Source organism: Chenopodium album, chromosome 17 (assembly GCF_948465745.1).
Source record: "Chenopodium album chromosome 17, dcCheAlbu1.1, whole genome shotgun sequence".
Taxonomy (NCBI): Eukaryota; Viridiplantae; Streptophyta; class Magnoliopsida; order Caryophyllales; family Amaranthaceae; genus Chenopodium; species Chenopodium album.
Genome location: NC_137850.1, coordinates 4,136,892 through 4,161,667, shown reverse-complemented (window position 1 = coordinate 4,161,667; position 24,776 = coordinate 4,136,892). Strand labels below are relative to the sequence as shown.

The following is a 24,776-nucleotide window of genomic DNA, read 5'->3' as shown; positions in this document are numbered from 1 at the left end:
AGATTATGTTACTGTAGCTGTTCATTGGTGTAACGTAGTTCAATACAGTGAGATAGCTTCTGATGTTCAAGCTTTCATAGCTCAGAATGCTGATATTAGAGAACCAGCTAGTTACTTTGAGGCATCTTAGGATCAGGGTTGGATAGAAGCTATGCAGAGAGAGGTGGATGCTTTGGATAAAAATGGCACTTGGGAACTTTGTTCTCTTCCAAAGGGGAAGAAAGCTATAGGGTGTAAGTGGGTTTTCAAGGTGAAACTTAAGTCAGATGGGACTGTGGAAAGGCTTAAGGCAAGGTTAGTTGCTAAGGGGTATACATAGGTTTTTGGCATTGATTTTGATGAGACTTTTTCACCTGTGGTGAAGATGGCTACAGTGAGGTGTATTTTGTCTATTGCTGCTCACAAAGGTTGGACTCTGCATCAGTTAGATATTAACAATGCTTTTCTTCATGGTACTTTACATGAAGAAATTTACATGAAGTTTCCAGAGGGGATGCCTAATCCTCACAATCTTGTTTGCAAATTGAAGAAATCACTCTATGGCCTTAAACAAGCTTCAAGGCAATGGTATGCTAGGCTCACTCTTGAATTACAGTCTAAAGGGTTCAAGCAGTCCTTGAATGATTACTCTATGTTCTTGAGGCAGACATATGCTGACCTTATCATCAGTATAGTCTATGTTGATGATATTATAGTTACTGGTACTAATGATGCTGTTATTCTGGAGCTGAAGCATCACCTTAATTCTGTTTTCAGCATTAAGGATTTGGGTACTCTACATTATTTCTTAGGCATTGAAGTACTTCACATGCCTCAAGGGATAATTCTTACACAAAGAAAATTCTCTAAGGAGCTGTTACAAGAGTCTGGTTTTGATGTTTCCAAGTCTGCTAAAACTCCCTTGCCTCAGAAAATGAAGTTAACAGCAGATACATGAGAGTTTTGTTCTGATCCTTTCCTTTACAGGCAACTTGTGGGAAAGCTTAATTTTCTGACTCATACTAGACCAGACCTTGCCTTTGTTGTGCAATCATTGAGCTAGTTTATGCAACAGCCTAGAGTACATCACATGGAAGCTCTGCATCATGTTCTTTGTTATGTGGCTTACACTTTGGGTCAGGGTATTTTACTCAATGCTACAGACCAATTAATATTACAGGCATATTCAGACTCTGATTGGGCTGCTTGCTCTGACACTAGGAGATCTGTGACAGGTTATATTATGATGCTTGGGAATTCACCTATTTCCTGGAAGTCTAAGAAGCAGGGAACTGTTTCTAAGTCCAGCTCTGAGGCAGAATACAGAGCTATGGCTGCAGCATCTGGTGAAATTGCTTGGTTAGTTAGATTGCTCACTGAGTTGGGGGTACTTCAACTGAAGCCTGTAAAATTGTCCTGTGACAATATGTCTGCTATTCGTATTGGCAAGAATCCTGTGATGCATGAACGTACTAAGCATATTGAGATCGATTGTCATTTCACTCGAGAGAAGGTTTTGGAAGGTCTCATTGAGCTCACTTATCTTCCTTCTGCAGAACAGCTAGCTGATATCTTCACTAAGTCCTTGCCTGTTCATCAACACTCTTATTTGACTTCCAAGCTTGGTTTGGTTGATTCAACCACCTCAAGCTTGCGGGGGGGGGGGGGGGGGGGGTATTGAAGATGATGAGTATGCCAAATTATTTCCTCCTTGAGCTATGTGTGCCACCTCATGAAGTTAGTTTATAACTAACTCTTTTCTGGAAGCTTCTGCTGTAACAAACTCAGACACGAGTTTGTTGTGAGTGCTGACATCATTTCTATTCCCTTTGTAATAAGCTAGTACTATATATGTTTGTATTATGAGCTCATGCTTTAGTAATGCTCATAATATTCTTCTCTCTACATTTTCCTCTCAATAGAATTCTCTCTGTTCTTCTCTCTAAAACTTCTTGTTGAGCAAGTTTTCTGCATTTTACTTCATATTTCTTCAACTTATATGCTAATATAAGTGAAACCAAAGACGCAGATTGACCTGTATGTGTATTACACGACCCAAAAAACGAAACTAAAATACTTTGTTCTAACTGTGAAGGGTTCATGATTAAAGTTAACTGACTCAAATTTTAACCGAATTGAATTGCTTTGAACCGAGCTCTAATCAAATCTAAAATGATTTGATTCAAAGTCGATCTAATTAATCTGCTTTGACCCAAATAAATCTGATAATATTCGGACCTGAGTTCATATGAATTCGATAAGACTCAACTTAAATTTGACTTGATCCAAATTCGAATATGTAATTGATATACTCGGACCCCCATTTGACCCAAATTTAATAAGCTTAACCTTATTTGATTTGCATTGGTTTATTAGGTTAAAATGACCTATCATTACCCGACCCAAATACTTTGACCCAGGTCATCGTGGGTCAACTATCTGAATACCCGATTTGATACCTTTAGTGATACATATAGATATGTCATGACATCTTACCTTTAAATTATCCAACTCTTAATAATATGAGAAGTATATAGATAGATAGATGGAAAATAAAACATCTACTTTGGGGCTTAGCATTTGGAAACATCACATGACATCAAATTTTGTTGGAGATTGTTTGTTACAGTTGCAATTCAAATGAATATCGGAAATTATATTAACTCAAACACATTCATAAATGACACGGCCATGTCAAAACACATTTTGTTAACACTATAAAGCTTGTAAAATTATGAAATTTTATAGTGGTCGATTGAATATATATGTGAATTATAATGTTTTAACGATTATGAGTTCGTACTTGACTTATTTTTTTTCAAGTAATAAAGTATATTTATCCAAATTTTTTTTATTTATCCAATTTTTAATTTCAGTATGTAATTTTTATTTTTACTTTATAATTCCTTAAAAAATATTTTCTTTATGTGGAATAAAATTTTTAAAATTATATTTGCATTATTGTAGGTATTATTAGACTAATTGTGTCCATAATAAATCTCAAAAGAAAAGAAAAAGTGTCCATATTATAATGTGAAAAAACAACCGATCACCTTGTTTTATCATTAAAATACTATAGTAGTCATATATCAAAAAACCACTATAAGAACATCCGTAAAATTATTTATTATATATAGTAGTACGATTTATGGTGAATAGTTTGCACAAAAGAAAATGCTTCAATTCATCTCTTGGCTTCACACTCTCATCTCATTTTTCATTTATCGGATATATATATATATATATATATATATATATATATATATCACTACATGCGCGGCATAAACTTTAAAAGTTGATGTGTATCCCTCAAGACTCACAAGGCTCGCAAGTTATAATAATATTGAATTTTTGAATTTTAGCAAGAAATAAAGAATTTACACGATGAATGGATTATACTCTCAAGAATAAAGGGATCTTTGTATTCGCAACTAGAAAATAATCACAAGTCACAACAAGTGATTTTTTAATTAACAAGCAACACTCAAAGGATGCATTCCCAAAACAAAACACACACCAAAAACTGTATTTGTATGCACCCATATACAAAGAATCGTACAATGATAATATGATATAAAACTAAGAATCATAGTCCAAAAATGAGATAAGATAGAAAACTAGGAATCTTAATCCTATATATACCCTATTCATATTTGGAACCAACTATTAATTTTATTTTTAACATAACTGAATTAAATAAACAAATATCTAATAATCTAAACGTTTAATGGCTAAAATTGAGAACAGTTTCAAGTGAAAAGTGAGAACATATAGGCAAAAATCCTAACAGTTAATAAATTAAAGAAAATTTTAAGTCATCAAGAAACTCCATAAACCTTTTAAGATTTAATTATTTGCAAGAAAATCGCAAAATTCATCACAAACAGATTTATAATCCAAAAAGCTTCATCAAGAAAACTCATATTGCACGATTCCATCCGCATAAAAATATTTAACGGAGTTTATTAATAAGGAAAGGTGAAAAGTACATGGTGGTATAGAAGTAATTTCCTTGAAATAAAAATAGAAAGATTAGAAATAGACACAATATTTTAGGATACTACCCGAAATTAAATACGGGCACGAAGTTTAGGGATGGAGGAGGTAATAGTACAATAGATTATTAGAAGTTGTAAAAGTAGTTTTTGAAGAGTGCCATATGAGGGGTAAAAAGCTTAATGGCCACAAAAAAGCTACCATCCCCATTTGGATTTGAAGTAATGTATGTTATTCCTTCATATTTGATTCCATTAATTCCCATAAACTTTGGTCCATCCCACCCAAAATCAGCCTCAAAACATGGCAATCTTGCCCAAGAGTTTATTGTGAGGTTTGGGGAAGTAAAAGTATGAGGTCCAAGAGTAATAGCCTCTATATCTGGATGTGATTCGACGTAATCAATGGACGATCTTAAGTACTCTATATCGTCCAATTTTTTCACTGCCTCTCGAACCTTAGTTGCGGCAAACCATAATGGTTTTGTGGTTACATCCTTTACTTTTTCTACATAAACTGCGTGTAAGAGGATATTGCCGCAATAGCCTTGTGGCAGTGTTCTATCCTTCAATCTTGATCGTCCATCTATAGGTATGTATAGTTTGACGTCTTCATCATCTGCTAATCCACGCGCCTTGCATACACTGTTTGACTATGCTTCAAACATTAATTAATTAGTTGCTATTTTAGTGTCTAAATAAATGTAAGCAACGTTAGTATTAGTTCCTAGACTAAGTCAGTAGTTAGTTGAGTTAGTGGAGTCAAGAGTGGACCATGTTTATCCACTTTATTTGTTAGTTGCTTAATTCTAGCTAGTTTAGTTTTTTGCTTTGTAAAGGCTATATATTGGCCTAACTTCTTTCTCTTTGTTTCATGAATGCAAGCAGTAACTTTTGATTTCTTATTTTATTTACCCTTATTCCATCAAAAGTGGTATCAGAGCCAGTAAAAATTGAAGGCCACGTGCAGGCTTCAATTGTTTCTTACTTTTCAATTTAGTAAAGTAAGTGAGAGAAACCTCCACCTACCATAAAACAAAACATAACCAAATTTAGCCCCAAATTAGCCGAGTGAAACACAGTGAGGGAGTGAACCAGATTAATTACCTTCACAATAATGGCCAACAATGGTGTGAATCCTTCTGCTCAACCCCTTATTCCAATTTTTAAAGGTGAGAAGTATCATCTTTGGAGTATAAAAATGCAAACCATGTTTAAATCTCAAGAACTATGGGAAATTGTTGAGGTCGGGTATGATGAACCGGAGACGTCACCGGAGGAGCCCGATCAAAAATTGCGTGATAATCACAAAAAGGATGCAAAGGCCTTATTTTTCATCCAATCTGCAGTGGATGATGAAATTTTTCCCCGTATTTCTTCCGCAAAGACAGCAAAGGCGGCATGGGAGATTATTAAACATGAGTATTTTGGTGATAAAAAGGTAATTTCTGTCAAATTACAATCCCTTCGTTATGAATTTGATGGGTTGAATAAGGGTAAAAAGGAGTCAATGCAGAGTTATTTGTCTAGAGTCTCTGGCATTGTTAATCAAATGAAGTCTTATGGGGAAAGTATTAGCAATGAAAGGGTGGTGAGTAAAGTGTTAAGAAGTTTAGATAGTGATTTTAATCCTGTTTTTGTTGCAATTGAAGAGTCAAAGGACCTTTCAAATTACACATTTGATGAATTGATGTGCTCCTTATTAGCTCATGAAGCTAGATTTAAAAAAGATGATGAGAAGGTGGAGGAGAAGGCTTTTCAAGTGAAAGGAGAGCATTCTAAGGGGAAGGCTCATTTTTGTGGCGGTCGTGGCAGAGGCCGTGGTGGATTTCGTGGACGAGGTCGTGGCTATGGTAGAGGTCGGGGTCAATATGGTGATCAAAGACAAGACAAAAGTCACATTCAGTGTCACTATTGTCAAAACTATGGCCACAAAGAAGCTGAATGTTGGAAGAAGCAAAAAGCAGAACAACATGCCAACTTCACCGAGCAGTCAGAGAACCAGAAGGAAGAAAGCAATTTGTTCATGGCTCATTCGAGGCTCGATGATGGGTTCAAGGATGTATGGTTCATAGATAGTGGGTGCTCCAACCATATGTGTGGCACAAAATCTATGTTCAAGGAACTTGATGAGTCATTAAAATCAGAAGTTCGGCTAGGGAATGACAAGCCAATCAAGGTTGAAGGCAGAGGTACGGTTGCAATGAAAACGACTCTTGGTAATGTAAAGCTTCTCTATGATGTGCAATATGTACCATGTTTGGCTCATAATTTATTGAGTGTTGGTCAATTAATGCTTAGTGGCTATTCAGTTTTATTTGATGGTGTTACTTGTAGCATACATGATAAGAAGTCTAGCAAAAAATACTTTGATATAAAAATGACTTCTAATATAATGTTCCCACTTGATGTTTTCCATAGTCATGCATTAGTCACAAAAGGATGTTCAAAAGAAAATTTGTGGCACTTGAGATATGGTCATTTGAATATACAGGGATTACAATTATTAGGCAGAAAAGAGATGGTTGTAGGTCTGCCTGAAATTAGTAATTTGAGTTTTTGTGAAGGGTGTGTGAATGGGAAACAGAGTAGGCCTTCCTTTCCTATAGGCAAGGCTTGGAGGGCTTCAACTAGCTTAGAGTTAATTCATGCTGATTTATGTGGTCCGATGTCAGTTGAGTCTTTGGGTGGTAATCGATATTTCATGCTGCTTGTGGATGATTTTAGTCGTATGTGCTGGGTTTATTTTCTGAAATACAAATCTGAGGCATTTGATTACTTTAAGAAGTTCAAGTCCTTGGTAGAAAAACAGAGTGGGTGTCAAATCAAGACACTTCGAACAGACCGGGGAGGAGAATTCATGTCAGGTGATTTTATTGCGTACTGTGAGGACAATGGGATTCATCGAGAGCTCACAGCACCACGCACACCGCAGCAAAATGGCATTGCAGAACGAAAAAATCGAACCATAGTAGAGATGGCCAGAAGCATGATGAATGCAAGGGGTGTACCAAAATATTTTTGGGGTGAAGCAGTGGCTACAGCTGTCTATATTCTCAACATTTCTCCTACAAAGGCAGTCTACAATCACACACCGTATGAAGCATGGAAAGGCAACAAGCCCAAGGTAAGCCACTTACATGTTTTTGGATGTATAGCTTATGCTTTGGTTGATTCTCAACTTAGAAAAAAACTTGATGATAAATCTGTAAAATGCATCTTTATCGGATATAGTACTCAATCCAAAGCCTATAAGTTATATAATCCTGTGAGTGGCAAAGTGTTGATTAGCAGGGATGTTGTATTCAATGAAGATGCTAGTTGGAACTTCAACTCTGATAGTGTACAATCTGACTTCTCTCTGGCAAATAATGGTGAACCTATTGCTGTAGAGGAGTTCCCTGAAAGTTCTCAATCCCCTACACCATCAACAGAAAGTAACGGTGCAACTACTCCTGTAAGTGGTGGATCCTCACCTGTGAGCCCAGCATCATCAAGTTCTTCCAGTGAGACACCTCCCAAAAAATTCAAATCACTGCAAGAAATTTATGAATCATGCTCCTTTGTGTTGTATGTGACCGAGCCCACATGTTTTGAAGAAGCAAATGAGATCGAAGAATGGCAAGCTGCAATGAAGGAGGAAATAAGAGCAATTGAGCGCAACCGCACATGGGAATTGGTCGATTTACCAAGAGGCAAGAAACCCATTGGTCTGAAGTGGGTTTATAAAATCAAGCACCATGCTGATGGAAGCATACAGAAGTTCAAAGCTAGGCTCGTGGCAAAAGGCTATGCTCAACATCAAGGTATTGACTTTGATGAAACTTTCTCACCCGTAGCTCGTTTTGAAACGGTGAGAATTCTTCTATGTCTAGTTGCTAAACTCAATCTTCCTGTTTATCACTTTGATGTGAAGTCTGGCTTTTTAAATGGGGAGTTAGAGGAGGAAGTTTATGTATCACAACCTTCTGGTTTTATTGTGAGAGGGAATGATAATAAGGTATATAAACTGAAAAAGACCCTTTATGGGCTAAAACAGGCACCGAGAGCATGGTATAAGAGAATTGACTCTTATTTTTTGCAGCATGGGTTTGTTAGGAGTGAAAATGAACCCACTTTATATGTGAAAATGCATGAAAATGGCGAGTTCTTGATTGTTTGCATTTATGTTGATGACATGATTTATTTTGGGTCTTCCGATAGTCTTGTTGCTTAATTTAAAACTAGTATGCAAACTGAGTTTGAGATGTCAGATTTGGGAAGACTACAATATTTTCTTGGGCTTGAGGTGAAACAAGTAGATGATGGTATATTTGTTTCACAAAGAAAGTACGCTAGAGATCTTTTGTTCAGGTTTGGGATGCATAATTGCAAGGCTATAACTACCCCCATGAATGCTAGTGAAAAATTACAGGCTGAGGATGGAACACAAGCTGCAAATGGAAACTTTTACAGAAGTCTTATTGGCGGACTGAATTACCTGACACACACTCGTCCCGACATCATGTACTCTGTAAGTGTGATGTCAAGGTACATGCATAATCCTACAAGGAAACATTTAGGTGCAGCAAAGAGAGTACTTCGTTATATTGCTGGAACAGTTGAGTATGGGATTTGGTATTCCAAGGATGCAAATTTCAGATTACTTGGATACAGTGATAGTGATTGGGCCGGATGTGTAGATGAAAGAAAGAGCACTTCCGGTCATGTCTTCAGTTTGGGTTCGGGAGCAGTTTCTTGGAGTTCAAAAAAGCAAGATGTGGTAGCATTATCTTCATCGGAGGCTGAATATGTTGCTGTGAGTTCTGCAGCAAGTCAAGCTGTTTGGTTGCGATGACTACTTGCTGATATACATCAAAAACAAGATGGTGCTACAAAATTATTCTATGATAACAATGCAGCCATTGCACTAACCAGGAATCCAGTTTTTCATAGTAGAACAAAGCACATCGACATCCGTTATCACTTCATTCGTAGCCTCACAGCAAAAGGGGAGCTAGAGTTGCAACATTGTCCAACAAATGAGCAAGCTGCAGACATTCTGACAAAGGCTCTTCCTCAGCCTAAACATTCCTACTTTTGCAAGCTTCTTGGAGTCTGTATGTTTGAAGCAAGGGGGTGTGTTTGACTATGCTTCAAACATTAATTAATTAGTTGCTATTTTAGTGTCTAAATAAATGTAAGCAACGTTAGTATTAGTTCTTAGACTAAGTCAGTAGTTAGTTGAGTTAGTGGAGTCAAGAGTGGACCATGTTTATCCACTTTATTTGTTAGTTGCTTAATTCTAGCTAGTTTAGTTTTTTTCTTTGTAAAGGCTATATATTGGCCTAACTTCTTTCTCTTTGTTTCATGAATGCAAGCAGTAACTTTTGATTTCTTATTTTATTTACCCTTATTCCATCACTGCGCCACACATGCCCGGCTTGAACCTCAAATGTACTTAGCCTGTTACCTTCGGGTGATGATGCTTGTAGTTTTAAAGTACTCATTTGCTGTTTTGTGATTTGGAAGACGCACTCTTCTGTTGTCTCCATCTCACCTGGCATAATATTGTATCGGGTTATATCCAAGATTTGAATATCAGAATATCATAATAATATGTTCAAACTTAGTATATGAATGACTGCCGAATGAAAAGTATATGAATAGTGAAAAATTAAAAATAAAAATAAAATGGAATAATAGCGTACATACCTAACAAGCCCTTGGGAGATAAGGTTTGCTCATGCTCCAAGTGTTGAAACTTAACTTGTGGCGGGTCGCGAAGAGCAAGATAGCTAGCCCTATCATGGATAGGGTGAACAACGAGATCAAGCCCCTTAGCAAGTCTTGCCCATGAATTAATGAAATGTAAATGCGAAAACCCATCTCCTACGTGATGATGTTGTGCAAAGCCTAGGCATACACTCCCACATTTAAAGCGAGTGAGTTGCACTAATAGAAGAGGGAACGACGAAAGCCCCTTGGAATAGTCACACGTTGGGAAGACGAACTTCCTAAGTTGACAATCTGGCTTCAAATAGTCCCCAAAATCGACAAGAGCTTGTGTCGATTCCGCCTCGATAAACAAGGCCCCTTTAGCGTTGCAATCGATTTCATATCGACCATTTTCGTGGTTGAATATTAGTCTACCCGCCATTGGATAGAATGGCACTAGGGCTCTACTAGGAGACTCCTTGAGGACATTTGTGTCAAAAAAATTGGATGAAGGTAAGTGTGTAGGAGAAGAAGGGCTATTATAATCATAGAGGAAGAGAACATTTGTATGTGAGTAAGGTGTGCGTATTATCATGTCTAGCTTTGATAGCCAAAGACATGTTCTAGGGGTCGCCTCGGCCGGGGTTATCATGGTGGATTCCTTCACTTTGATGCTCATTTTGCTAGGATTTTTGGATAAACCAAAGGAGAAAATGTACTTCAATTGAGTGGTAGGAATGTAGGATGATTTTCTAATGCTTGTAAGATGGGACTTTTTAGGAGTATTATACATTCACAAGCTTATTCACATTTTTTTTATTATTATTAAATTAAATTAAATAAGAAAAATATGTAAATAGGAGTAGAAGATGTGTACGTTAAAAAAATAATAATAATAAAATGAACGTTTACAAACTCTTAATAGACCTGATTCACATTAATGTATTGTGGATCACTAATATTTGAGACAACTAGATTAGTGGTTTCAACAATATAATGTTTTATATCATATTTAACATATATTGATAGAAGTAGGCAACTACTCATTAATTTTTTTTTTTTAAAAAAAAAAAATCAATCATAAATTCATCTATAATTAAGAGAATATAAATCTAAAAACTTTTTAAAGTAAAAGAGAAGTGATCCAAAATAAAAAAAAAAATTATGTAATTGCACAGTCATTTAACCACAACCTTGCAAAAGCCCCATTCTCAAATTCCATGCCCTTTTTTTAATAAGTTTTTTTATTAACTTCTACTTTTCCATTTTTTTTAATAATTTCCGTATTTTTTTATTATTTTTCTTTCATAAAATACATGCTACGTATTTATTGTGCGTTAGTTTGGATACACTCTAGTATATTAAAACCCTGAATAGTAATGTAAATATAGCAACTCTTCAATAAAAACTTCTTGCATTTCAAAGGCTCCATGGAATGGTTGTATAAAATGCCAGCTAAATAGCATCTAATCAATAAATGTTATAAATCAATGATGCAACGAAAACGTCAACTCGTAAACGAACACTAATTTAATTGATGTAGTTTGAAGATTAATAATGTGGCAACTCGAAACTACATGTACATGTAGCTAATCATCGTGGATGCTCTTAGCCTCTTAGGCACTGTTTATTTCAGCTTAATTTTACTTTAGTTCAGTTCAATTCAGCTCCCATCAGTTCAGTTCATTTTAGCTTTATTCAGTTCAGTTCAATTCAACTCCAATCAGTTCAGTTCAATTCAACTCAATTCAGTAAATATGAACAGACTTCTTAGAGCAACTCCAATGACAAGCTAATTATCAAATTAGCTTGCCATGCCACATAATCTTGTAAGCTAATTGTCATTTTAGCTACTTTGAGCTCCAATGGTTAGCTATTAGCTTACTATTTAAATAAACCCCACCTCCTTAATTTACGTTTTTATATTACAAAATATTTATTCTAATTTGTTATATTTTGGCAAGTTCTTTTCCAAGCAAATTAGCTTTTGGCAGCTAATTTGCTTGGCCAAGCTAATTGCATTTTTTTGCTCTAATGGTGAAGCTAGTAGTTAGGGATTATTTAATATTGCAAGCAAGTCCCTAGGTACAACCATTGGAGTTGCTTTTAGTTTATGTCCTGGTTATTATAATGACAGACATAGGCTAATGCTATGTCATATATACTCTATTATTGTTGGGAAAAGTCAATGCCAATAGTGTATCAATGGAAATAATTTTAACGAGTATGTTAAGCGAAAATAATTTGAACTAAAAATATACGCTAATGCTATGTCATATTACTATATTTTAAAAACTTATCTCCTTAAATAACTTTTCGTAATTCATATTGTCAAATAATTGGAATTACTTATTAATCAAGATAATGAAAATTAGGTTCTTCAAAATATTTACTAAGAAAAATATAACAGCACATCAAGTGAGTCAAAACATGAGATAAGATCAAACCAATAAATTGAAAAGATACACCATGTTAGACCCTCGATAATTTTATTTTATTTTTTCTCTACGGGAACCCTTAATAAATTTAAATAAAAAATACCTAAAGTATATAATTTAACGGTCTTTCTTCATGTAAAAAAAAAAAAAAAAAAAAAAAAAAAAAAAAAAATAACAGCCTTTCTTTGGCAACTTGAACTAAATATCTTACTCATACTATTGAAATTAGCCAGATTATTGCTATAATTGTCATTAACATGGATTGATGCTAGTTCCAAATTCCAAAGATTGAGAGAGACAGAGTTGGTGCAATTTTTGGTGGAAGGCAAATTTGAGGATCTATTTCTGTAGCCTGACTTATTTCAGTTCAGTTCATTTCAGTTCAGTTCAATTCAGCTCTTAATTTCCCTCTCTCGTAAAATATTCATTTCAGCTCAGTTCAGTTCAGTTCAGCTCCAATCAGTTCAGTTTAGTTCAGCTCCAATCAGTTGAGTTCAGTTCAGTTCAGTTCAATTCAGCTCAATTTAGTAAATGTGAACAGGCCCTTACTTATAGAATTAAGGCTTTGATTTCTGTAAATAAAAAAAGAAATTAGGCTTTGACTAAATGATTGATAGATATTTTTGAATTGGTGCAATGTTATTTTTGTTGGCGCAGTTACAATTTACTTTAACATTTTGAATCAACAATAAGAAATTGTATTACTGTAAATTCTTAATTTAATAATTAAAGTTTGTGTTTCAAGTCTGTTTTTATTTTTTGAACGGTTGTGTATCAGGTTTAAATAAAGTAAAATATAGTTATGTGAATAAAAGCTATTTATTTTGAAAATAATGCATATTTTTGAATGGAATAGGGCTAGGAGTAAAAATTTTACAGGAGTCGTTTGAAATATGACTACTATAATGTTTTAATGATTATATAGTTCTTCATTGACATTTTTTTTCCAAATAATTAATTATACTATTTTATTATTGGTATTAAATATTATTATCAACATTTTTTTGATTTATCAAATTTTTAGTTTCATTTATGTAACTTTTATTCTTATTTTATAGTTTCTCAAAAAATATTTATTTTATGTTGGATTAAAATTTTCAAAATTTATATTTACATTGTAGATATTATTAGACAAATAGTGGCCATTTTATAACGTGAAAAAATGAACCGATCATATTATATATCATTCAAATAATATGGTAGTCATTTTTCAAATGAACACTGTAAAATCATCGGACTGGGAGGGGTTATTTTATTATATAATATTAACCATTCGACACTTATAATCATCCATTAAGAGATCTAAAATCTCAATAAAAGTATTAAACATCCTTAAACTAATGACATTATTTTTGAACTGCTCCTTAAAAGGAGTATTAATGTTTGATGTCTTTGTGTTGTTCTTGACGAAGCTCCATTAATGTATAGTCACAAAAGTAATGATACTTAATTGGTTATCGGCAAATTTGCAAGATGAATCTTCTAAATATGCAACCCTATCTCATTAGGCACACAATTTTACAAATTTGCAAGAAGAATCTTTCAAACTTTATCCTTGCACAGTATACACGAAAATCAGCAAACAAATACTAAAAATCCCATCACGAGGGAACTAACTACACCCTAGAGGGACTGACTTCGCCATAATGTTATTGGTGATTATTATTAGCAAAAGACATTAAATTGAAGAAGAATTTAGGACTTACCATTAATAAAATCGATGACATTTTATGTGTTTAACTATGGACTAATTGTATGCATTGGCAACATGAGATAACAAATGGTGTAATTAAAAAAATTGAGAAAATTTGAAATTGAAGTTGTTAGTACTTGTAGATCAATATCATTTTTTAAAAAATGGAAATCCATATCATTTCTGGTAGAATGTAATAATATTAGATGAACATGCAACGCCAGCATGAAACTATAACTATTATGAATTTTTATTTTTTATTATTTATTTATTTTTTAGAGGGGAACTATAACTATTATGATTAAAAAAAAAATGATGAATTTCATGTGGATTTTTTTTTTTGGAATAACTTAGTGGCTCATACCCTTTCAAGAAAACGAAAAGGCGAAATAAAATAAAATAAAAGAGGAATTATAATGAGAAAACTAATCCAATATCTAAATCACCACCGTTGACCAAATTTGTTATTTAAATGATGTATTACCAACTATGCCAGATATGGGAGGTCAATGGTACTCCATCCGTCAGATCCGTCTGCAGCAATTTGAAGGCCATGTTCTATACCCTTCAATTACAAAAGTTGGGCTTCGAATTTTTTTTAATAGAATCATTTTTAATAAGCGAATCATTAAATACCACCAGCAAAATTTATTGAACTGTCAACATGTTGAGCAAAGGGACAACATTATTATGAAAATAAGAAAATGCGTTATTATTATTATTATTATTATTATTATTATTATTATTATTGGTGTAATTAAAAAAATCGAGAAAATTTGAAACTAAAGTTGTTAGTACTTGTAGATCAATATCATTTTTTAAAAATAGAAATCGATATCATTTCTGGTAGAATGTAATAATATTAGATGAACATGCAACGCCAGCATGCATGAAACTATAACTATTATGATTTTTTATTTTTTATTTTTTTAGGGTTTTTTCATACATAAATCATAACCAAAGATATTTTCCTATATACTCTAAGGTTTTTTTTTTTATTTTTTTTATTATTTGATTTATTTTACTATTTAATAATTTTAGACAAAAAAAAAACACACATAATAATTTCATTAATATGTTATTGCCTATTAAAAAAGTATAATTTTTTTTAATGTAATTTTTAATGTGACTTTATTTATTGTTGTTTTGTATTTTATTTGTTGTTGTAAATATGATATTTTATTGATTACATATTAGGATAAAATCTATAATGTGAAAAGATAATATTTTTTTTATTTTTAAAATAATTTAAATCCTAAATCATTATTCGTCATTTTTTACACTTGAATTAACTCTCAAATCAATTTTGTATATTTCTTTTGATCTCTTTATCTCCAAGAAATTTTTAGACATAAATTTCACATAAATGTTTAAAGAAGGTAAAGTTTTATTGCGTTATAATTTTTTAAAATTTTTTTTATGAAAAAAACATCTTATTAATCGGATATTTGAACCATTAATTTTATAAGATAATTTTTTTTTTAATAATTTAAAATTTATCCTTATAGTCTTATAAAATAAATCAATATATTTACCAAGAAGTGAATAATTGCTGCGAAATTGATCTAAATTGTAATTGTACAAATTTAAATCCATGCTTCTTATTTGTAATGACTGAAAAGTATCTAATGGAGGAAAACAAAGTTGGCTCTTGAAGAATGCCTACTTTATTTATATATTAGATTATTATTATTATTATTATTATTATTATTATTATTATTATTATTATTATTATTATTATTATTATTATTATTATTATTATTATTATAACAAAAACTTACAAAGTCAATCAATTTACAAGAAATTGGTGGGGAGCCGAGATACAATCTGGGGCCCCACCCCTCTAGCTATAGCGAACCCGATCCTGTTGAAAATGTGAGCAACTGCATGAGAACCAATATCTTAAGTCTTAGTGAACGCATGAACCCGCTTCAGCAATGCAACAACATCTTTCTCTAATTCCCCCAACGAAGAAAAGGAGAAAGGTAGAAAATCATAGCTAATAGCCTGCAACGTGCCCTATACTTATCTCGCTTTTGCTGAGCTGCAACAGACGATACAACCCGACCAAGAACGAAGTCGGACAACCCAGATTGTGATTAAGGAGAAGACTCCGTCAAATCAACACATACATCAAAGCCTCTGTCCCAGGAATAAAGCAACACATTTGCTGGTCGAAAAGCCCTGTCGTTCCCACCAGTTAACCCAACGTTAACCTCCTTTCTCGCGGAATTCCCAAACCGAAAACAAATATCAACAAGAGTATCACGAACAACGTTGTGCCGATGTATAATACCCACCATCCTAGCACAAGATACAACATGATCCCCATAAATATCCCCATCAAAAACCCTTGAGCAAGCAGAACACGGTGTCGAACTGGAGAACAAAGGAACACCTAACCGGTAGCAAAGAACACAACGCTAAGTCTTACCAGCCATAATCTGACCTAAACCTGATATTGGGACCGCTCGCAACTAGGTCGAAGTGTGATCCCCCTGCTGGGACTTTCATAAGGCAACCTAACGCGGAGATAAGTAGAAAGTGGATTCTGTAGATGTAGTGATTTTCGTGAAATATATATCTGCCAATTCATTCATGAGTTTGGGGGCAGCGATCTCACCAGGGTTACTCATAAGGTCAGTCTCCACAGTCTTATTAAAAAGACTAAGAGCACCATCGAAGGTCGATCCTCGACCAACAGTACCATAATTGTGAAGAAGCGTAGCCTGAAGACCAGATTACCGCAGACGCGATGCAAGGAAAGCATAGTGTCGAACATCACCCACTGAATAGACACCCAGTCCACCATAAGCAAAAGGTAAGGTGGCAAGTCGCCATTGCCAATCACCAAATTCAGGCCTCGAATCAGTTACAATGCGCTCCAAAGAAGCCTGAAAGGCCACATCAAAAGAAATTAGTGCCGCTTCAAAAAGACGAGGAGGACAAGTGCGCAGAGAAAAGTAGAGTTTTGAAACCCAGTACACGCACGTAGTAATAACAACTCACATTGGGGATCATCGAGCTTAACAAGAACATCCATTAGCACAATGGTCTTCGACACTCTCTACGAAACACGCTCACCACAGAAAGAGGAATCTGCACTGACAGGACCCCCCCAACAACTTTACACCATGCACAGGACGACCAATATCGGGAGGAAAGACACCCACGAGACGACTTTGAGGGCCTCTAACGGCCAGAAAACTTCCGTTTTCTCAACGTTGACATGGTGGCCGAGACGAGATCCCTCTGCCAAAATCAACTCCAAAACCTTTTGTACCACTAAGGTGTCACCAATAATAGTGTCGTCATCTAAATACCAAGCTTGCAAACATAAGTCAAAAGAATCCTTGATTTGGCATACCAACGAATGAAGAACCAAAGCAAAAGGCAAAGGGACTAGAGGATCACCCTGTTGCACTCCCTGACATGACCATAAAGTATGATCCCTGTAAAAAAACCTGGTTGGAGTAGAGTAACAGAATTCAACGCATCGTGAGAGAGCTTGACAATAGAGACGAACCTCACGCAACAAAGCCGAACGGTCAACCAAATTAAATGCATTTTGGAAATCCACTAGCAACATAGAAAGGCCAAGATCACCACCACGAGCCTTAACCAAACAATTAATAGCATGAAGAATAGCCTCACCACCCGCCGGCACCCCAACACCAAACTGAAGACCTCCTAAATAGCTTCCCACACGCGGACCAATTAAAGTATCCCTAACCTTTGAAACTTGGCGCCTCCAAACGGTACCCATAGCAATAGGCTAAATACCACCACCAGGCCTAACAAGAAGCGTGAGAGGAGCACTAGCAATATATTCTCCCAACTCATCTCACCAGGACATTTCTCAGCGAGAAAGAGATTAACCACCTACGCAATAGAGTCCACCAACTCACCTAAAATAGCAACTGCAGCACCACTCAAGCAATCCATAAGGTGTTGAGCACGCAAGCCGTCTCTACCGCATGTTGTACCACGCGAAAAACCCCTAATTTGGTCTAAAACAATAGTAGTAGTAGCAATAAGGGGATGATTAGCGGGAATATCCGGTAAGATAGGAGCCGGAAAGGAAGGGTGCATAGCTTGTAAATTTGCAAGAGTAGCATCATTGTAAAGGACAAGACCAGAAAGACGAAAGAACTTTAACCGCAGTAGTGTAATGTCCGTCACAAATCTTTCTTTTACACTGCTTAATATTACGCTCAAACAAATCATCGTCCTCATTAGCATCCAATAAAGGCGGAGACATATCAGCCAATGTGTCCCGCATAAGCTGCATAGAACCACAAGGCTCACGCCAAGAACGAATAGCAGCGAAGATACTCTCTTTATGCCGTTAACTCCTGATGCCCGAAGAACACTCATGATTACTCAACGGAGAAAAGGTTTTAAGGACACAATGAGGCAACACAAGCAATTGAATCCAGCAAGAGATGTCATCAGGCTTACAAACTACCTTATCAAGCGCTCATTTCAGAACCCTAGAAAAACCCACGCGACACTTAGGAGGGATAGACTTTACCGAACGAAACCGCTTTGATAGAAAACTATCAAGGGGAACAACATTGAAAGCAAAATAAGGCTCACGAGGCACACTAGGTTTAAGATCAGATACCACTAAAGAAAGAACCTGTGGTTTAGGAAAACCATAAAGAACAAAATGTACAACACCATCCCCCGAATTGGGTGGGGCCACAATATCATCAGAACCAGTACCATGACGACACTTCCTACGAAGAGTATGTGTCTTGAAACACTCTCCACAAAGACAAATGCCCATACGATGAAAGGTCGTCTCAGCCTCCAAGAAAATAGAAAAATCAGAAGTAAGAGACAGTCGGGTCATATCCCGTGCAACCGGACAACAATGACGGTAACAGAGATGAGTGATCAAAGAGGTTTTTGTGAGCCCATTACCCCGGCCATCATGACACCCATTTAGACCCACAAATTGGTAATGAAATTGAACAATAGGAGGCATAACACCCAATTCACAGCGCAACACAAACTGCACTTGAAACGACCCAAATTCTGCACCAACACGGTAACAAAAACAACACCAAATCCACACCAAAACTGCACCAAAAACAGCACCAAATACACTCCAAAAAAGCACCAAATACATACCTAAATTGAACCAAAACACCCAAAAATTGCCCTCAAACTGCCGGAACAAACCAAAAACGCAAACCTCAAAGTGAGCAGAAACCAACAAAACTAAAAAAAAAACTGCAAACACCAAACAACACATGAAAAACCCGAAAAAGACTAATTACTTGCTGTAAGAAAAAAGAACCTGGTCAGAACGCCAGGAAACCTGATCAAAATGATGATATCATCACTGATAGCCCGGCGTAAAAAGACCGGTACTATAACACTGAACGACTATCAACGCACCCTAAATTAGACTCCATGAGCACGGCAAAAAGAGAAGAAAACAATGTTGCAAAGCCGCCGAAAAATCGCACCCTAAACTGAGCCGCCGCTAACCCAACACCACTGCAAGACTAACCAACTTGACAACTTGACGGAGATGTTGTAGGAAAAAGGACGTGGAAGCCGAGCACAAAAGCCTACCCTGGCCTAATTGCCCCTATATGTTAGGAAAGCCTTATTATTATTATTATTATTATTATTATTATTATTATTATTATTATAAAAATAACGAAAACCTACAAAGTCAATCAATTTACAAGAAATTGGTGGGGAGTTAAGATACAATCTTGGCCCCCATCCCTCTAGCTATTATTATTATTATTATTATTATTATTATTATTATTATTATTATTATTATTATATTTTAAAACAGACAAAGCCATACAACCTACAATAACTTAGTGGGAAACTGAGATACAATCTGGTCCCCCACTCCTCTAGCTATAGGAAACCCTATCCTATTGAATATATGAGCTGCAGCACGAGCACAATGTCTTGCGTCGTCAAGAACTTTTGAACCCGCTTCAACAACGCAATAGTCTTCTTCTCTAATTCCCCAAGCGAAGAAAAGGAGAAGGGGATGAAACCATATCCAATCGCCCGACAACTAGCTTCATACTTAACCCGCGTTCGATGAGTCGCGTCAGCCACAACCTACCTAGGAACAAAGTCAGATAACCCTGTCTGTGTCAAAGGAGAAGCCTCTGTTAAGTCAACACATACATCACAACCACGATCACAGGAATAAAGTAACACATTTGCATGTTGAGGGCCCCGTCATTCCCTTTAGACAACCCTATGTCAACCTCCTTTCGTTCTTGCTGAAATCACAGATCAGTAGCAAAAATCAACAAGGGTATCCCAAACAACATCATGCCTATGTTTAATACCCACAATACTAGCACACGACAACGCAAGTCATTCAAAAGAGCGACATGATGTTAGTTGATTCAATGAGAAAATCCACACGTAACTGAAAGTGTTGTTCCAAATTGAAAGAGTGTAAAAGTGTTGAAAAGTGCGTGTATCCCACACTGAAGAAACACGAAAATTGTGTTTACTTTATAAGGCTAAAGAGCTACTCCCCTCATTGCCATGTGATTTTGAGGTGGAAATTCCTTGATAGTGGGTTTGGCTCATGTTCGTTCTTCACATGAAGACTAAAATTAGTTTGAAATCTTACCATATTTGTGTAATATGGGCAAGAAACTTATTAAGAACTTAGTCAAAAGTGAAACATGTTAAATACGGGTTTGGGTTGCACACGCAAACTAAGAGAGAGAGTCCACTTCACAAGTCCATTTGGGTTGCACCCGCAACCCAAGAGAGAGAGTCCATTTCACAAGTCCAAAAGAGGTTTCATCCTAAAACCATATGGTAGTAGGAGGAGCTGAGTAGCCCTTTAGCCTTATAAAAGTGTTACGTAAATCCACATTAGACAAGACAGAAGTCAGTGCCACGTTGGGAGATTGTGGAAATTACGGTACAACATTGAGTGGATAGTATGATCCACATACAAATTCTTAAAAAAAAATCTTTTAGAAATAAAAAAAAGAATTTATATTTGCGTGTTTGCGGAATGATGAAAATATTGTGATGTCCCGCTGGGTTTAATTATCTAACCCACCGGAAGGTGAATTTTTTTTTTATATGATCCCAAGACCTTACCTAAGTACTAATACCATGTCAGTATACCATCTCAACAAATCTTTAAGCACGTTACTACAGATTGTGTGAAGGAATGTTCGAATCTTGAGAAATATTTAGATGCTTTGAATGAGAAACTTGAAGCTTACTGGTCATAAGGTATTGGAGATTCGAGACAGGGACAAAAATAAAAATAACTTTCATCATAAGGCTTCTCAATGAAATAAAAAAAAAAATTTATAAGTGAGATCCTTGATGGTGAGGGAGTGTGGCAGGCTGATGAAGAAAAAATTGAGAAAATTATTGCTGATCATTTCAGTTCATTGTTCTCTTCGGCCAATCCTACTGATATAGACATATAAGAGCCTCTAAGCTTATTGGGCATGACTAGCTATGGTATTGTTAAACTCAAAATTTTCTTTATTTTATGCATTAAAATTAAAGTTGAATGAAATGCTACTTGTGCATTTTGTAGTTATTGTGGATCACCAATATTTTAAAAATTGGAGTAAATACTACAGAAAAGTACTGAAGTTTGAAGAAATAAGGTACTGAAGTTCAAAATTTTCAAATAGAGTAGTGAGCCCATAAGTAATTTACTACAACAGGTAAACATTTAAAAAATAAAAAAAGAAAAATAAAAATGCTGACATAAATGTAGAATGTACTAATGTTTGATGTTATTCAATAATTCTGGCTGTTACAAACTACCCGTTACACATAAAAAAATTACTTGCTTCCATTTATGTTCTTCCCTATTTCCATCTCCAACATCCAGACCATGCTTCAATCCAAATCAACGTTGGTCACTTAGATGATAAGCATATTTACACTGGTAGCGCCACCACCTTTGCTCTTTCTAGTTTCGTCCGTGATCAGGTCTGCAAAGTTTACATGTTAGTGTTGAGCCTAGGTACAACCCACATGTGAGCATTCTCTTGTCCCACACTAAAAGACTAAAGGGGGAGTGTAGTGGTAATGGAATCGCACATTGAAAGAATTCAAGAGTAACCACCACTATATAAGGCTAAGGGGCTATTCTCCTTATTGGTATATGGTTTTGAGGTGGAACCTCCTTGGTCTTGTGAAGTGGTGGACTTGCACTCTCTCGTGGCGGGTGCGGTCCAGGTCCAGACCCGTATCTAACAATCTCAGTTATTGTTCCTGGGTAGTATCCACCAGGAAGGATGTGGAACTTCGAGTGCTGATGTTATTGTTAGATTTCGGGAAAACTCCTCAATTAGAGTGATTTCCATTGATCAATATTTATAGGGTTACAATGAGAAACCTAATCATATTAGGTAACTATAAGATATGTACAGATATCAAAGATAATCTTATACAAAATATATCCTAAACCTAAGATGAGAATATTCTATGGATATTCTCTATCACACCCCCGCAGTCAGAGCGGGAGAAAATCGGATGCTCAGACTGGATCTGAATCACGCATCGAGCGGTAAGGATAGTATGGTAACCCATGATCAAAAGAGAAGTAGTAGACATGTGCCGGTGATGACGATGAGAAGCAACAGCCACGACCTACATAGAGTAGAGATAAACACTGCTAGGCCGAAGGAGAAGGAGAAGAGCCGCACACAGACTTGGGCTAAGTTGCAGATCCAGAGAAGAAAAAGCTAAGGGATCAAACCATCATCGGGGAGAAGACACTACACTACTACGTGAAATCACAGTTGAATAAAAACAAATAAAATAGCGCGAGAAAAGATTAAATTCCACCGCTTGAAAATAATCCAAAAGAGAAACCCAGGTAACAAGAATCAATACTCCACAAAGATTCCAAGTGCTGCAACAATAAGAGGAGCCAACTTGATAGCAAAAGAGATGTGCAAAAGTAGTTGACCTTCTTTTGATATACGACCACCAAAACAAAATCTATGTGATTATGTGTAGAAAAACCAATGGAACAATGTAAGAATCATTGTTGGTCATGAGGAGGTGGAAATAGAGTGCGGCACATGGAGAAGGTTGGAAGATTTGGTTACTGCCAGTAGTGGGAGGCGGTAGTGTATGCGATTGCCACCAATGATGGAGGCGGCTTTCGCGGTTGCTACTATCGGTGGGAGGCGCAAGGTTACATAAAGATTATAAAAAAAACTTTGAGAAAAGGAAAAAAAAAATCTATATGTGTGTGTTTGCGGAAGCATAAAAAGTTTTTGTATATCCCGCCGATGGGTTTAATTTTCCAACCCACCGGCAGGGTGAGAATTTTTATATATGATCCCAAGATCTCACCTAAGTTGTGATACCATGTTAGATTTCGGGAAAACTCCTCAATTAGAGTGATTTCCATTGATCAATACTTATTGGGTTACAATGATGTAACCTAATCATATTAGGTAACTATAAAATATGTACAGATATCAAAGATAATCTTATACAAAATATATCCTAAACCTAAGATGAGAATATTCTATGAATATTCTCTATCAGTTATAAATCAAAAAAAGATTTAAGAACTCATTTTGTATTTTACTCTTTTGGAGTTTAGAGTTTGTTTTTAGTTGAATTGAAAGTTAGTTCTTTGGCTATTATATGGATTTGATGGTATATCATCAGCTAAAATGATATATTTCGCAGTCTTCCGGCCCTTTATTTTGTGCTAAATCTTTAATTTGGAAGTATTTTGGTTTCTTTTCCATGTTCTGGCTGAGCAGTATTGCAGGCATCCTAAGGTGGGGCCCACCCCTTACCCCTAAAAAAAAAAAAAAAAAAAAAAGTATTGCAGGCATCCAAGTGAAACCATCTGTTCTTCAAAAAAAAAAAAAAAAAAAAAAAAAAATTGTAGTTTTCCAATGCTCCACATCTTTTTTTTTTTTAATTATTATTTTTTTTATAAGGGAATAAAAAGCAGTAGCGAATCCAGGAAAAATACATGACGGGGTCAAAATACATCTGATAAATTTTAATGGGGTCAAAAGGGTAATTTTATGGGGAAAAAACTCAATTTTATAAGAAAAATACTTTATTTTATAGATTTTTTTTTTTTTTTTTTTTTTTTTTACCCACTCGCTTGTATATTAATCCGCCACAAATAAAAAGGGGGAAACTAGTTGGAGCAAGTTTGCACCGGAACTTTTACCTCCAGTGAAGGTTTGAGTACCTTCATTGAAACTTATAAAACTTCAATACCTTTATTGAAACTTTGTGCAAATTTTAGTACTCTCAAGTAGTATTTACTCAAAATTGAAGTGGCAAGTATCATCAATTAATATATTAAGTGGCTTATAATTGAGGATGTCTCTACAGCGGTTATTTGAAATATGACTATCTTATTATTTTAATGATAAATAATATGATAGATCCATTTTCTCACACTATAAATTGGACACAATTAGTATTTTAATTTCTACAACGCAAATATAATTTTTGAAAATTTTAATCCTACACAAAATAAATATTTTTCGAGAAACTATAAAATAAGAGTAAAAATTACATAAATAAAACTAAAAATTTGATAAATTAAAAAAATGTTGATAATAATATTTTATAGCAAAAATAAAGTAATATAATTAATAACTTGGATAAAAATACGTTAATTATGAACTATATAATCATTAAAATATTATGATAGTCATATTTCAAACGACCACTATAGAATTTTTATATAATTGAACTATAAATGGAATTTTATTTGAAATTTCATATGTTGAGACACACCAAAACAATAGTTGATGGAACATAATAAACATTGTCATTGTTGCTTCAAAAATAAATAAATAAATAAATAAACATCGTCATTGTTGCTATAATGTACGTAACGACGATTGAAATTTATAGAATTTTTGTCATTTTACTTTTGGTGAGAGAATGCGTTTTATTTAGGTGCTCGTCCATGAACTTCAACTATGCTTTCAA

General features: G+C 35.1%; 1 pseudogene; it reads right to left on the bottom strand.

Annotated features, from left to right (window-relative positions):
• Positions 1-4,102: 4,102 nt before the first annotated feature.
• On the bottom strand, positions 4,103-10,350 carry LOC145587437 (anthranilate N-benzoyltransferase protein 2-like; annotated as a pseudogene).
• Positions 10,351-24,776: the final 14,426 nt, after the last annotated feature.